At 35.8% G+C, this 14,250-nt stretch overlaps 1 long non-coding RNA gene and 1 other non-coding gene across 3 annotated transcripts in view; one reads left to right on the forward strand and one right to left on the reverse strand.

The window, feature by feature from the left end:
* The window catches only part of LOC135200819 (uncharacterized), a 193,416-nt gene that overhangs the window by 168,986 nt on the left and 10,180 nt on the right, over positions 1-14,250 (reverse strand). The window lies entirely within an intron of this gene.
* On the forward strand, positions 10,854-10,924 carry Trnag-ccc (transfer RNA glycine (anticodon CCC)). The gene has a single exon. It is a non-coding gene; the product is annotated as a tRNA-Gly (tRNA).

The following is a 14,250-nucleotide window of genomic DNA, read 5'->3' on the forward strand; positions in this document are numbered from 1 at the left end:
TGGCTGTCTTACAACAACAAAGACTCTCTCTCTCTCTCTCTCTCTGCTTGTAACTTCCTTTCATCAATTACTCTTCCAGAACGCTTCCCTGATATGGAACTGTAAACGTTTATATGATCTAGAGATTTCACAGGGAAACCTGAGTTACGACGTTGCACCTTTCTCTAGGATTTATCGCCTTGTCGAAGTGACAGACAAGGGCGATACTCTTATGGAACACGTCGGCACTTTCTCCTTCCTTCACAAAGCATGTTGTGGCAAGTTGGGTGAACGAGTATCACCACGATGCAGATTTTGTATTAATATTAGTTTATCACAGTATACATTTTAATCGTATAAATTTGTCATTGAACCAGAGTTCATTAGCAACTTTATGAACATCAGTTAAACATTGGGGCTCTTTCTGTGACTCGACAGCTATCATCATTTGTAAATCAAATGAACTGAACTATCATTTTCCAGAAGATTACTATCACAACGACATTGATAAAACTGTCAAGACATCATTCTAATTATCATATATATCAAAGATGATCCAAAACATATTCATTTTCTTATGTGTAACTTAAATTTCACGTCAGTTCAACAAAACCAAACGCAAGGAATTGCCGTTTTTTTTTTTTTTTTTTAATCTTAAGGCCGGCCACACACGTGCAGTTTTAACTGACAGTTATAACTGTTCAGTTATAACTGACAGTTAAAACTGCACGTGTGTGGGTATCTCAGTTGCTCATTTCGTCAGTTCAACAAAACTGTACAGTTAAACAGAGACAAATGCAATGTTACATATTTTTAACTGAAAGGAGTAACTGAACTGAGAGTGTGTGGGGATTCGTAACTGTACAGTTCTCAACTTCTCATTTCTACAGGTGGTAGCGGTGAGTGCAGTTTGTTGAGATAACACGTAAACAAAGCGAAAGCAACTTTTAGTACACTGTTTAAGTCATGCGCAAATAATTGAGAAAATCAATTGGTTCTTCACTTAATTCCTTTAATAATTTAATATCAGAACATTGATTTCGCCTCAGTAACCACTTTTTGCACCACTGTTTACGCTTTTTAGTTTTATTTTTTCTATTTATTTGTAGCATTACAAAGCATACACCGAGAGCGGCAAGATCGTACTTCTCGGAATCCATGGTAAAAACTGAGGGATTGAACTGTGTGTGTGTGTGCATTTCATTTTTAACTAACGTCAGTTTCAACTGTGCCAGTTATAACTGGACAGTCATAACTGTCAGTTTAAAACTGCACGTGTATGGCCGGCTTTAGAACCAAATACATGTCCTGTAATAGTTTTTCACTTCGCAAGGAACATAAAATTCACAAAACGACAAACAAAACTGATAAAAGGATTAATTTATCATATCGACAATAACAGAGGTCAAAAGCAAGGTTACAGCTATAAAAATAATCGCAACGCATTAAAGAGTAACAATCCTAAGGCTACCGACTGATATAGGTAAACGCTATGTCACAATAAGAGCAGTATCAATGACAAGGTCTGTGGTAGTTTTCCCTGGAAATTTCCCCGACAATGACGCCCAAGGTCCAGCGAATAACCCCTGGAACTTGATCGCGACTATCCAAGTCTTAATCTGAAGTATTAAGTCCTTTTATTTTTCTCAGCCTACTGAGATTAGATTAGATAAGGTTATTAGGTTGCCATCACGTTACCATGAGTTTCTCTGAGAAGTAAATTGTCGAAAGAGTCACAAGTATACAAGATGATAGAGTCACAAGTATGCAAGATGATAAAGAATTATTTTCTTGTTTAAATTATATATATATATATATATATATATACTAATAGATATATATATATGTGTGGTTGTGTGTGTGTGTGTGTGTGTGTGTGTGTTCAAACTATTTTAGAAAGGACTCTATGTATAATCGTTTTATAAAGATGCAGCTGGGACTCGCAATATAATGAATGCCCTTACTTGCCCTGACATAATGTAAAAGCAACGTAGAGGAGGAAGGGAGTAGAAATGGGGTCATAACCCAAACTCAGAGGAGGCTGACCACGACCCACCTTGTGAAGGGTTGAAGAATCTTGTAACAGGGGAAATTAACTTTATTCCTAAAAGAAGGCTGATAAAATTTACTCTAAATTTGAACCTTTATTCCAAGAGGCATCACAAGATTAATTAATGTCATTAAGCCCGCAAACTTGCTTTTTATTCAAAAATTCTATTCTTCCAAAACAAAACTATTCTTTTAAAACATTATTCTTTTCCCAAACTTCTTTTTATTCTAAAACATTATTCTTTTCCCAAACTTCTTTTTATTCTAAAACATTATTCTTTTCCCAAACTTCTTTTTATTCTAAAACATTATTCTTTTCCCAAACTTCTTTTTATTCGAAACATTAACTTTTTCCCGAACTTCTTTTTATTCGAAAAGCATTACTTTTTCCCAAACTTCTTTTTATTCTTAAAAACGTTACTTTTTCCCCAAACTTCTTTTTATTCTAAAACATTACTTTTTCCCAAACTTCTTTTTATTCTAAAACATTACTTCCCAAACTTCTTTTTATTCAAACATTCTTTTTCCACTTCTTTTTTATTCTAAAACATTATTCTTTTCCCGAACTTCTTTTTATTCTAAAACATTATTCTTTTCCCGAACTTCTTTTTATTCTAAAACATTATTCTTTTCCTTACATTAGTTTACATAATTTTGACTCGTCTTCCTCACTTTGGTGGCTGCTAAACTGTCTGTTGCAGTTGTTGTGATAATAGAATACGATCTCATATATGTTATTTTGTAACTGATATACCGATGATTCAATGCTGTAATTTTTTTTTCTGTTGATTTCTGATGTAATGTATGTAACTGCTAATATGTAACTTTGTTTTTGACGTCTTTGGGCGTAATAAATTGTTTATTAAAATAATATACTTCTATCGCATCTTCTCTTCAAGTCGTTAATTCTTGCTTCTGTGAAATAAGTAGTGTCAGTGACCTTGGAATTCATAACGCCAGGCATTTCTTAGACCCTATCGAGCGAGCAAAGAAACGTTCATACTCTTACATTATAACACTAATAATGCCCAAATTTGTCTTACAAGATAAGAAAAAATCAAAATCTAAATTTACGGTACATAAGTCCATTTCCATAAAAAAAAAATTACAATTATGAAGCTCAAAGCCTCATAACACAGACAACAGCACCAGTAATATTCACGTTCACTAATTACCCTCTCGTATGTTTGTATCTTATTAATAAATAAATAAATGAATAAAATAAATAAAATAAAATAAATAAAATAAATATAACGAGTATATATATATATATATATATATATATATATATATATAATATATATATATATTATATATATTATATATATATATATACTACCTTCCAAATAAATAAATAAATAAATAAATAAATATAAACAAGTGTATATATATATATAATGTCTTTATACGTGTACACACACACACACACACACACCTGACAATCGGAAAGTCCAATAGACGAAGGCCCTGCTGTAATTCCCCAAAAGACTTGCACTGCGGCGATTGTTAACGAAGGGAAACATTAACCGCAATTATTAAAGCGACGCGCCACGTGGCTTCAAGGATAAGACAAAAAATATATAATAATAATAGTCATAATGAAGTGAAAACGGACTGCAACCAGCCACATCTGAACCAAGGCAGTTCGTGCCGGTAGAAAACAACACCGGTTCGTACCGGCGACGCAAGGGTGGTTGATTTTGACATTGATAGGGTAAACCTGTCGGCATGGCATCTTCTAAGGTCAGAGATGCCGGAGCATCGACGGGAGATTCTATTATAATCTCAAATGCGTGAGCGTGATCACGCGGAGAGTCCGTCCATGACGTTTAGCAGCTCCGCCAGGTAACGTGGACTACTATAGTCAATCATTCAAGATCGGGGACGGACGCCATTTATGGTTGTTAACATATATGATCCTCATTTTCTTATGTATATTAAAAATAGCAAGTAAAAAACCAGCGTGACCTACTTGGAACTTTCAAAAATGAAATTAATAAACCTTTCGCAAAAGAGTACATTAAACATGCAATTTTTAAAACAAGTATTTAAAGAATAAGCAAGTAATTTGGTTGTTAACATATATGATCCTTATTGGCTTATGAATGTCAAAATAGCAAGTAAAAAATCAGAGTGACCTACTTGGAACTTTCAAAAATGAAATTAATAAACCTTTCACAAAAGAGTACATTAAACATGCAATTCTTAAAAAAGTATGCTAAGAATAAGAAAGTAATTTGCAGTTTACGATATTTTTTTAAATAATGGTATAGTGGTAATTATGAATATATGTAAATATGAAAAGAATGTAAACACTGTACATGGAAAATTCTAAATAAGAGGAAAAAGGAAGAGTGAGGCATAAAACTAATAATGATTTTCTATTAGGTCTTATTAAAACTGTAGCGTTCGCTGCTAAGTGCAAAAGCAAATAAAATCTTTATAAACAAAAAATATTCTCAAAACTCGATCAAGATCTGCTTTGAAAGTGCTCTGCGGACTGACGTTAATTGAAAGGCTCCCGCCCCACATACGTCCTTGTGTGAGTGAACCCAAGCATGTCCTCAAGTCCTCCCGATCACTAATTTTTCGTATTTATTTATTAATTTTTTGTTGAGAGATTGAATAGATATGTCACGATTAATTATGCCTCTTGTATCTTGGGTATGAGTTGTGGAAATACATATGAGGCATGTTGCGTAGTACAGCCAGTATATATGTGGGTTTTGAGAATATTTTTTGTTTATAAAGATTTTATTTGCTTTTGCACTTATCAGCGGACGCTAAAGTTTTAATAAGACCTAATAGAAAATCATTATTAGTTTTATGCCTCACTCTTCCTATTTCCTCTTATTTAGAATTTTCGATGTACAGTGTTTACATTCTTTTCATATTTACATATATGCATAATTACCATCATTTTAAAAAATATCGTAAACTGCAAATTACTTTCTTATTCTTAACATACTTTTTTGATTCCGTCTTTGTGAAGAGGAATAATGGGTTCGGTAGGTGTAGAAATTTCAGAATGAACGAAAGGTTCCTATTATTACCCAAATAGTTTTCTCCTTGTATTTTTAAACAGTCTTTTAATCTACTTATTATTTATTAACTTTTTTCTTTTTTAATAGACGAGATCTCTTCTTTCTGTATTTCCCTTTACCTCCTCTACTTCTTCCAAATGAACATACTATTTTTTGGAAAGGAACTGAATATTAACAGTAGGACTTTATTATGAATAGGGTTCAATCTTCTGAATAATCAATAATAATAATAATAATAATAATAATAATAATAATAATAATAATAATTAATAATAATACGAACTCGGGAAAAAAGTAAAAATAAAGCCACACAAAACTCCAAATAAGAAACTGAAGTAAAAAAAAAAAAAAAAAAAAAAAATATATATATATATATATATATATATATATATATATTATATTAATATATATTATATATATACTGCAAGATAAAACTAAAATTAACATTAAAATGAGAATGTCCCTTAAAGATTCTATCCATAATATATATATATATATATATATATATATATATAGATATATAGAGAGAGAGAGAGAGAGAGAGAGAGAGAGAGAGAGAGAGAGAGAGAGGAGAGTGGGGTAAGAACCCCCCCTTAAGAGAGAGCTTATATTGTCTACAGTATTTCAGTTATTGATCCTAAACAGAGATATTTCAAGAAAGCTTTGTTATTGGAGTATCAACGATCATAATCTAAGAAGCTGTTAGCAATTTAGGATAGTAAAAAACATGACCTGAAAAAAAAGAAAAAACAACAAAAGGGGGCCTTTTACCCCATGGGTGGGGTAAGAAGCCCACGGTGGGGCTTTTTGCCCCATACCTAAGATATTGTGGTACTTCATGGAAATTATAATTTAAATTGAAAAGTAGACGCCTATTATTTTTGCACTAAAATTATAAAAAAATTCCAACCTTCCACACAAAAATATTCAAGAATAATGTTGGAAAATATACACAAATTAATCTTAGAGTTCTTAGTTTCTTGTAAAACCTAGGAACTTTTGGTATCATAGGAACTGAAATGAGCAAAATTGTGAAATAAATTGACACTTCCTCTACATGACAGCTGTAACAGCACAATTAGAAATAAATGCACTTTCTTTATATAGCACCAAGAATAACACAAATAAAAGAAATAATGGATAAGTTTTACATAAGAACAAAAATGACACAAGTAAAAAAGGTAGGCTAATTTCCATTACATTACTCCATTCTCTCTGGCTAATGTCCTGTGACTTTGGTGGCCATCTGGAGTTGTAATGTGCTTTTCTGCTCGACTTGGCTTAACAATTTTAACAGTGATGTAGCCAGTCCACGAAAACAATCTGCATTAGACCATCCATTTGCCTGTGCACCTAGCAATTGATCCAGGTGAGCTGCCGATCATAAGTAGTGAAGTCATCCTTTTACGGGCAAATATAAACATTAAGAGGGAAGACAAAAACTCCAGCTTGCCTTCATTCCACAAATAAGATGCAGTCTGTCCTCTTTCACCACTGGTTACATGTCCAACTGATCAGATAGGGTAAAAAGCCCCCTGGCCTTCTTGCCCCAAAGCGTGGTGGGCCTCTGACCCCACTTGCCATTTTTAAAGGAAACTAAATCCACCTGTACCTCAATTGAGTTTTCAAGTCTGGATTGCATTGCAAGATATTTCTTAGCTCTCATTTAAAGTAACTGTAGTTAAATTACTGACTTTACTGACAAGATGTGCGCACAGGATATCCCTTATATAGCACGCGTACTTACATGAAATGTGTCCAAAGAAGAAAAATGCGTGCTGGCTTTGTCCCATTCTAGTTCTCCCTGGCTGTTTGTTATAGAAAGCTTCAGGCAGAAGGTGTTGCTGCACTGATCAGCTGACTAAGTTGCTATGATATGTCATATGCAAGAAAATAGGGGAAGGCCTTTTACCCCACGGGGGCCTTTTACCCCACTCTACCCTAATATATAAATATTTTCTTTCTTTCTTTCTTTTTTTTCACTCATTTTATTTCGAAAGCCCGGGTTTTATTTCAAACAGGCCTAGTGATAAAATTATATAACTATAATTTTAATTTAGTAAACCCTGAAAGTATAATGACCGATTTTATGCCGAAAATCAGTGCATGAGAATTTCACGTCTAATTCGTTCCACATAAAAAAAAGAAAAAAAAAATGTTTTCTTGTCTTTTTACTTTTCGAACACCAAACTACAAATGGCTCAATGTACTTAATTTTCCTTGTTTCTTGGTTACCTTTCTCTGAATAAAAAAAAAAAAATATTATCCGTTCAAAGCGGTTTCCATGGAAGAAGGGACTGTCAGACTTGATAAGTATTTCAGAATTCACAGAACCAGACAACAGGTAAATCCTCTGTTTTATGAATAAAATTACAAGCCAAGCACTAAACCCATAGAGATAAGATCATACCACCAGTCACACAATCCAGGAGATAACGTTGAAATCAGACATCAACAATCACATGACAGGATTCAACATTTGTAAGGATATAAACAAACGCAAAATAGTTGACAAAATGTTACAGAGGGCATAAACTAACACAGAAGGCAATATTTAAGATTGTTTGTTTGTTTGTATGGTGTTTTTACGTTGCATGGAACCAGTGGTTATTCAGCAACGGGACCGACGGCTTTATGTGACTTCCGCACCACGTCGAGAGTGAACTTCTATCACCAGAAATACACATCTCTCACTCCTCAATGGAATGGCCGAGAATCGAACCCGCGACCACCGAGGTGAGAAGCAAACGCCACTGAGGCGCTTGCAATATTTAAGAGGACATAAACTAGAACAAAATCCCTGAGAAAATGTTCAAGATGCCCTAACCCGGCATGATACAGGAGGAAATATTCAAGTGAGAAAGAACAAGTACAAAATATTGGAGAAATTCATAAAAGAGGATTAAGATACAAAGAATTGTTAGAGAGGACATTAACAAGCGCAAAATACCTGACACAATGTGGAACATGACATAAATAACACACAGTAAAAGATGGACGAACTATTTGAGAGGATGTAAATAAGCTCTAAGTACATCAACAAATTTTGAAGAGAACAAATACAACACATACAGGAGGAAATATCTTAGAAGATATAAATACCGCAGTACTGGAGTGGCCAAAAGAAAAAAATACACAAAAAGAAAAAAGCCCTTGAAGAGGACATCATAGAAGATTGCACAAAACAAGAGGAAACATTTGAAAATATATCAAATAAATATTTGACAAAATGTTAAAAAAGCCAACTAGGGGAAATAGTCGAGAGAACACTACCTGGCACATAATATTGAACAAAAGGTTGAATATAACATAAAAGAGCATTTACATGAAAAATGTGGAATAGGATAAATGAGTGAAAATTGAAGAGGAAACAAAAGGGTACAAAATACACGAAAAATACTGAAGGTGACTCAGACAAGGATAATGCACACGAGGAAATGTTGGAATAAGATAAGACCAAGCACAAAATACGGAGACATATATATTTGAAAGGCCCGCAAAATAGGAACACATTTACGGGGCACATTTCAAAATAACTTGAAGCAACTTGGCACAATTCAATGATGTAGTATCCAAGGCCTTGGCTTTGAAATATTCAACAGAATATGGCGCTGGAACTATACGAGGATACTGGACTATTCAAGTTATCTGCACATATGCTACGTTATCATTGCAGCCCTAGGTTAACATTCTAGAGTGAAAGGTGCAACACACCCTAAAATATTTCACAGTCGAGTAATGCTATTGTTTTTTAGTTAAGTGGAGGGTAATCAGTATCAGATAGTGCCTTTTTATCTTACCTCGAAAAAAAATAAACGGCCAGTATTTTGTGATACCGCATTAGGTTACTTTCTCCGCACCGAATGGCTACCCAATTGTGGTGATGTATGAGTGGGCTAAAGGCATCACAATTTCTTGCTTTCCATAGCAAACGGCATCAGTAATGTTAGTGAAATAAATATTCCAGAGTTAATCATCATCATCACCATACTAAATACTGTTATCGTAACTCCTCCTATGGTAGATTCACATCAAGCGTGCATCTGATGTCTAGGCCAGTCCCTTACGACGCTCCCGATTAGCTGTTGATAAGCCAATCACAGGGCTGTAAACTCTGTCTTTCTAGAGAGTTCACATAGGCAGGATGTATGATCCACCTCTCCAATGGGATACGTCTTTCAAAAGTATCCCTCAGGAATGAAGCATATACCCTGCCTATGGGAACTCTCAAGAGGGACTGAGAGTTTCCAGCCCTGTGATTGGCTTATCAACAGCCAATCAGGAGCTGGCGGGATAACTGTTGGTCAGCTTAATCTTCTATACTTATCATTTGCTCAAACCATCACAGTCCGTCAACTGAAGATAACACCAGGCTTTCAAAAGCAATTGGACAAAATCTGGCAAAAATTCAATCATAAAAGGATTTCCTCTTCAAATTCCTGAGAGCAGGTAGTTTAGCATGTAAGACCTGAAAGACCATTTAAAACATTATCTTATGGAGTTCCCATAGGAAAAGGCTAATGGAATAAACCTTGCAAACATACTGAAACAGGAAAAAAAATCGTATTCCTAAATTAATGGTAGAATTCACCTGGGAGCAAAATTTGGGGGAATGTCTACTTGCAAACTAAGTAGAGCACGCAGTAATCAAATAAGCAGTTATTTCTAATTTCATCCCAGATACCACTTGTTTATATCCAAGAATGCAATAATCGGTTATACTTTACAATTTAATCTTTTAGGCTTTTTAAAGATGCCTATATCTTTCACATGTAGCAGAAGAGTAGCTGAAAGTTTGTATTGTCTTTATATTAAAACTGAACAAAATGGTAACACTCAATACTGTATTTTGTCCACATTGCCATTCTATCTTTAAATACTCCTTTCAATCTGGGAGGGCTTTATCAACTGATAAGATCTTTCGTATTTTTCCTCGTCTTAATCATTTACTAGTAGAGCTCAGTTCCTTGATCTCTTTATTACTCTTGACAGCTCGAAACTCTCTCTCTCTCTCTCTCTCTCTTTATTTGTACCCCTTTGAAATTGAAGACAGTATGACAAAAGAATACAGGAGGAAATAACGGACCCAAGATATTATAAGCCTACTGAGAATAGTAAGTAGTACTCTCTCTCTCTCTCTCTCTCACACCTTGGTGCTTAAATTTCCCATCTTCTCCACAAATACTATTAACCATAACCCAAGAAACTTATTCACTCTTTCTCTTCAGGACTGCAACTTCAACAAACCGCCTTTTACACAGAGCATGCGCACAGGTAGGACACATTTCTCCTCATTTATATCCAGAAACAACAAAAAGTATAGGAACTGAGTCACAGGAAAAATAAAATTTCAGTAGTAAAACGTGAAACCGAGACATCATAACAAAAGAAATAGCTTTGTAACATATTTCGAGCAGCGGTTTTAAATGTTTCTGTTATTACGGGCCCCTTCTAAACGTTAACAAGCGGCCGCTTGGTTGTAGTGTATCATGCAAGATTCCCATTCTTGCGACCCGGGTTCGATTCCCGGGCGGCGCAGGAATTTTTTCTTTGTTTTTTCTATATTTTTTTCTGAGGAACTAAGCTCCTGTCTTGACAAACAAGGACACAATTACTCCGCTAAAAAAAAAACTTCACAAATTAGGATCAAAACAGTTCAGAATTCTACGGACAACAAACTTTCTGGATGCTGCAGAAAATCAATATGATCACCTTGATGAGATGCTTATCTTAACCGACATACGTATCAGCGCTGTAATGAATGACTCCTGTCACCAATAAGCGCCGCTGGTGTAGTGGTATCATGCAAGATTCCCATTCTTGCGACCCGGGTTCGATTCCCGGGCGGCGCAGGTAGTTTTGGAACGAGGAAAGACAGACTTGGGGCAAGTTCTCATCAGTAAGTCACCAAGACAAAACTCCAGAAACAGCACCACACCAAGTATGTATTGAATAACTGCATGATTGTACACAGGATACGTTATAAAAATTTTGCGTAACTGGACTATAAAATAAGTTCACCTCATACCTAAACTTTACAATGACAGTACACAAGATACTTATTAAAGTTGCTCTATGGAGCTTTAAAATGACAGTTCATAGGATAACTTTTAACAGGATAACAAACAAGTTCACGGGATGCCTATTAAATTTGGCATGGTTGCACTTTTAAATGAGTTCACAGGAAACCTGTAAAATTTTGCATGATTGAACTTTAAGATGACAGGTCACAGGATACCTATCAAAATCTGCATTATTGAACTTTAAAATAACAGTTCACCGGATCCCTATTAAATTCTGCTTGATTAAACTTTAAAATGTCAGTTCACAGGAAACCCATTAAATTTTGCAATACTGAACTTTCAAAATAACAGTTGACAGAATACTTATTAAATCTTACATTACTGAACTTTAAAATAACAGCATGCAGGATCCAAATTAAATTTTGCATTAAAGTTACACCGCACTAGTAACTGGCATTACTATTTCCTATGCCTTCAAAAAATATTGCTGAATAGGTGACCAGCCTGGGAAATCACAATGCCATCAGCATAATCCTACCATGGCTAAGCGCATAGCATCATCTACCTGTTATTGCTGTCCACAGCCAGGTCTAAAAACCCAGTCTAACCAAGGAAGATTAACAAATGATCAAGTAACAAAACTGCATTACTCCTCCTGTATATGGGGTAGGAATACGTTACAAACACAGGGGGTAAGAACCCCATCCTTTCCACACATTCAGGTACTCGTTGCTGGAAGGATTGTCACCTTTGAAGCCCCTTGCTCTAAAGTAAAAACATTAGTCAAACACCAATTATCATAATGAAAAAGAATCATTACTGGCTGCTGGAGTTTAGTACAAATGTGATGAGGAAGCTGCAACAGCAATTACCCAGAGGTAAGATTTCTTAATTAAAAGGGAAATGTACACTAAAGAGGCACATAAATAAGGATGACCATTACATATAGATATCAATGGAAACTTTGGAGGCTAAAAATGTGACAAGAAGGAATTACAAAAGGTGAGGCAATGGAAGATGATGTATTGTTTTAACATTATGAAAAATGACTTGTCAATACTTTACTTAAACCTTTAAAATCCACAGTCTAAGGCATGCTGAGTGTGAAGTAATCAATATAATCTATGACCAACCAGCATTGCTTCAGCCACCACTGAATCAATTGCATGTGGAGTCATTATTGCAGTATGAGCTTCTCCAGAGATGACAGGTGAAACAGAAAGACCTGCCAACTCAGACTCCCCAAACAGTGACACTATGAGAGGTGTATCTCAACCCTTTAGCAACTGGAGACAACAGTCTCAGTCAACTGTTGAACTACCATAACAAAAGGATTCCCAACATTCCCAGCAAGTGAACCCAAAGTGACACTAATCAATATAGCAGTTGCTTGACAGGAGAAAAGCACTCTGAACTGTTAAGCTGTCCTATTGCATACAAAACAGGGGCACTTCCAACTTGGACTGATGGGTACCTGGAAATATGCATCTTTCAAATATAACAAAAGCATGAAATCATCCTCTTTCATAGAATCCAGAACACATAACATAGGGTTTTCATCTTGAATTGGGTCTGACACACCATTTCATTCAAGGGGGACATTGATGACTGGCCTTCAGCTTCCTGTCGTCTTGTCCACTTGAAAAAGTGACTGTAAAAGCCTGAAGAAAATGTACAAATGTCTTTCAGCAAACCCATCTCTAAAACTGTTCAATTTCTATCAAAATGCCGATGATTTTGATAACTCTGGAGAGCAAGCTGGAAATGGAATTAATCAACGAGATAAGGAAGAGTGATTAACCTTGATAGGAAGCCTGTGGTTGCCCCATGTTGCACAATGGTGATAGGTGTCCCCCAATTTGTGGTGGCGATTGAGGAGGAACACCAATCTCAGTGAGCTCCTCTCATCTTCTTTCCCCTCCCTCCCTTCCCGTGTGTGTGGTGTGGTGTGTTTAGTGTGTTTTGTGGTGTGTGTGTGTGGTGTGTGTTTGTTGTGTGTGTGTGTGTTTAGAGAGGCAGGGAGGAACTTTGGCTGTTACAGACCTTGTTTGGCTTTGATAACGAATTGGCCTCTGCCAAAACCCAGCATCCATGGCCTTGCTGGCCCAAAAGCTTTGACTAATGGAAAAGGTCTTCAAAGTCATCTTTTATTGATCTATTTCATAATGTGAGATAACTCATGGGAAACTTGTCTGTAAAAAAGAGTAGACACTATTCACAACATGGTTATAACACAGGTTGGCAGACAGGTGTGAGCAACCTGAACTTCCAGAATGACACTGGAAAAGCAAGTTCGCTACTTCATTTAGCCATAAGTCCAACCGCATTGTGGAATAGAACAAAGCCACAGTGACTGACTCCATGATTACCAACTCTCCATTATGGTAGTGAAGTGGAAACACTAAATGCAAATCAGTGGAAATGCATAATGCTGTTAAAATAAATACAGGCAGTGCCCGGGTTACATCAGGTTCGGGTCAAGTCATTTTGGACATGAGGCTCTTGCCTCATGGCCTGTTAACCTGCTTTACAGCGCTGTAACCCAGACTTATAGCATTGCTGCTATTTATTCCCACTATAATTACGATGATTCAGGTTAAGGCGATTTTCAGCTTACAGTGCCCTGCCAGGAACGGAAACCCAGTAACTGTCTGTAGCTTGCACATTGTATGTGGTGCAATAAGAACTGAGTGAGAAATATGGAGGCACACAGATGTGGTAAAAAGGGTTAGTGTGATTGTAAAGGCTGGATGAGAGTGCTAAGAGATGGTTTTGTCTGTGGAAAGAATGGAAGATGATAGGTTGTTATAGAGCATACAACTCAGTAATGTTGGGAGAGAGGGAGATAGAGCGACCTTGAAAGTGGTGGATATTTGTAGTGAGAGGTTTTGTAAAGGAATAGCCTTAATATCAAGGAAGCACAGAAATGCGTACAGCGGAGAACAGTAGTGTGTGTAGGGGGTTCACAACCATGCTGATGAGCCTTCTGTGCAGGTGTGTGAAGCAACTAATGAATGCTAAGCTACAATCCAGCTGGAAACAAACGAATTTGGCAGTGACCATAGTATTGGTTTTTTTCTTTGGAGCCACACTGTGTTGTGGTAATTAGTATGTAAATATGGATATATATGTGTGTGGAATATAAAAGCTACAAT

The sequence above is a fragment of the Macrobrachium nipponense genome, chromosome 27, assembly GCF_015104395.2.
Source record: "Macrobrachium nipponense isolate FS-2020 chromosome 27, ASM1510439v2, whole genome shotgun sequence".
NCBI lineage: Eukaryota > Metazoa > Arthropoda > Malacostraca > Decapoda > Palaemonidae > Macrobrachium > Macrobrachium nipponense.